The 2,660-nt window shown below is 40.5% G+C and overlaps 1 protein-coding gene across 1 annotated transcript in view; it reads right to left on the bottom strand.

Annotated features, from left to right (window-relative positions):
• Positions 1 to 2,660, bottom strand: part of PPARGC1A (peroxisome proliferator-activated receptor gamma, coactivator 1 alpha) — a 308,448-nt gene that overhangs the window by 22,311 nt on the left and 283,477 nt on the right. The gene's annotated exons all lie outside the window — the stretch shown is intronic.

Genomic DNA, 2,660 nt, shown 5'->3' on the forward strand with positions numbered 1-2,660 from the left:
CGGGGCTTCTTTGATGGTGGTGGCACCACAGTCTTGCAAGAGGACTTCAGCTTTGGAGAAGTCCTAAAAGGGTTATCTTGGTTGGCTTTATGAGGAGGAGTTGTGGGTGGAGTTAGGCCTAAGGCAAAAAAAGAAAAAAATAAATAAAAAGGAAGAAAGAAAAAGGACAGAGATGATGTTCTTAAATGCCGGAACACGCTTCCTAACTTTCCCAAGATTTTGGACAAGAGTTAAAATTGAGTGAAGAAGAAGGGACCTAAATTCATGACAAAACCTGAAAAACTGACTGTTCCCCTGAGCCTCTGTCACCAAGAAAAGATGGATCCACAATGCCAGGCAGCAGCGGGAGCTGTGATATTTTGTATTTCAAACACCAATGCTAACAAATCCTGCTTCCCAGAAAACATGAATGTGTCACCACTGGCCTCCACGGACAAGGCATCACCAAAGCTCCTATTTTCAAGGGTATCACACAGGCTGCTTTATGAGAAATTAATGCAATGGGACTCGGGAGTCAAAGAGTAGCTTTAGTGGCATTAGTCTGCGAAGAACATTGTGGAGGATACAAGCAGCTCAGGGTTCCTTTTCCAAATAAGGAAATCTACCCTGGGAGCCAAAGAATCAAGTGACATAAAAAAAAAAAAAAAAAAAAATGGGATGACAGTAAATGTGGGGTGGGTGGGAATGACAAAGGCAGCTTCAAAGTTAAGTTCAATAAAATACAACAGATGAATGCGGGGAACTGGAGCAACTGTGCAACTCGATGGCAATGATTCTTCGTCTCCACAGTTCATTAACTTAGTAAACCATGGCTAATGTAGGTATAATACATTCTTGTAAGCATAACTAATACATTCTGTCTAAAATATGGTTCTGCAACAGAAACCTAAGTGAACAGTAACACTAAATACTGCAGTGCCAGCGGACCATTTTATGTAGAATACACCACCAGTCAGGGTTATGAGACTGAGGGATTGAAATGAATCCAAGCTTCAGCAACAAACTAATTAAATAAGTAAAAAAAATAAAGGAAGAAAGGTGATTACCCATCAGTGGTTGTCTTTCTTGCTTTTCTGCAGAAAGGCTGAAAATTCCCTCAAAAGCCATTGCGAGAGCGTCTATGAAGCATAGTAGTTACCTCTCACATTTCACCCCTGAGCAGGTCCTACTCATCCCTTTGTGCTGAGGGAGAATCATTGGAAAATGGCTCCGGAGTCCAAGGAACTTTGAAGAGGGGCAGGATGGAGTTCAGATGACTTTCTGCTTACAACAGAACATTTTCGTTTACAATACACTTTCTATTTAGGAGGATGGGTGAATGCTAGTCAGCAAAAAGAACTTCAAGTCCGCTAACAAGCCTGGGGTGAGACTTAAGGCAACTGCACGTTTCAAGGAAAAATTCTACCTTGCTGGAAAAAAAAAAAATAGATATCAAGAATCAAGTAGGTCACAGAAAGCCACTTGAAATGCTGACATGAAGAGGAAGACACTGTCTCACTCTTCTACTTCACAATAAAGAGATGGAAGAGATGGATGTTTTCCCTCAAATAAAGCATTTTACACCAGTACTTAGCAATTTGTATCAGTCGCAGCTAATTCTCCCTAAGAGAGGAAAGTAAGAGTATGAAAATGCTACGTAGTTTGGCTTTGGAATTCCCTCCCAAAAAAGTTCAGAAAGACAGGAAAATGTAGACCCAAAGAGAAGGGGACACTGCCTTCCCTTCATGCCACACCTGAGTCTCAGAAAAGCTTGCCTTTGCTATCCGTCACTTTTGCGCACCTCCATCACTTTCTAAAAGGGGGGTGACATATTTTTGGATGAAACACCTGTGCCACTGACACACACTCCTTCGTTTCCTCTTTCATACATGACTAGGTCTTTTATTCAATCTAAGAAATCCCTATACGGTCCATCTTTTCTTCTCTCTCTCTCTTTTTTCTTGTTTTGTTTACCTTGTGCACTGTCCCATTCATAAATACTGATTTCTACCACACACCACGTTCAATGACTACTACAACAAATTTAAAGATACTAACTCACAGTAAAGAAATGGCACTTTCTCAAATACTCCTCACAGGAGCCTAAGATGCATAAACAACTGATGATGAATAATTTCTCTTTGCTGAGTAAATACCAGTCAAATATGCCAAATGAGGTAGCCCTTGAATTAGAAGAAATGACATTCAACATCCCAAAATATAATTCCATAAATCTTTTCATGATCACCCCAATTTAATATTAGAGGAAATGACATTCAACATCCCAAAATATAATTCCATAAATCTTTTCATGATCACCCCAATTTATGTATTTATCTATTTAATTTTTTATTGACACATCATTGATTGTACATATCTGTGGGGTGCTGTTTTGAATCACCCCAGTTTAGCCTAATTTTTACTTCCTTAATGATAGAGTTTGGAAGTGTTATCCTGCCCAAAACTCATGTGGAAATCTGATCTCCAATGTGGCAGTGCCGGGAGCTGTTTGAGTCATGGGGGCAGATCCCTCATGAATGGATTTATGCTTTCCCTGGGGGATGGGGGTAGTGAGTGAGATCTCACTCTATTAGTTCCCAGGAGAGCTGGTTGTTTAAAGGCATCTGGCACCTCCTCTCTCTCTCTCTCTCTCTCTCTCTCTCTCTCTCTCTCTCTCTCTC

This window comes from Galeopterus variegatus, unplaced genomic scaffold (assembly GCF_000696425.1).
Source record: "Galeopterus variegatus unplaced genomic scaffold, G_variegatus-3.0.2 Scaffold691, whole genome shotgun sequence".
NCBI lineage: Eukaryota > Metazoa > Chordata > Mammalia > Dermoptera > Cynocephalidae > Galeopterus > Galeopterus variegatus.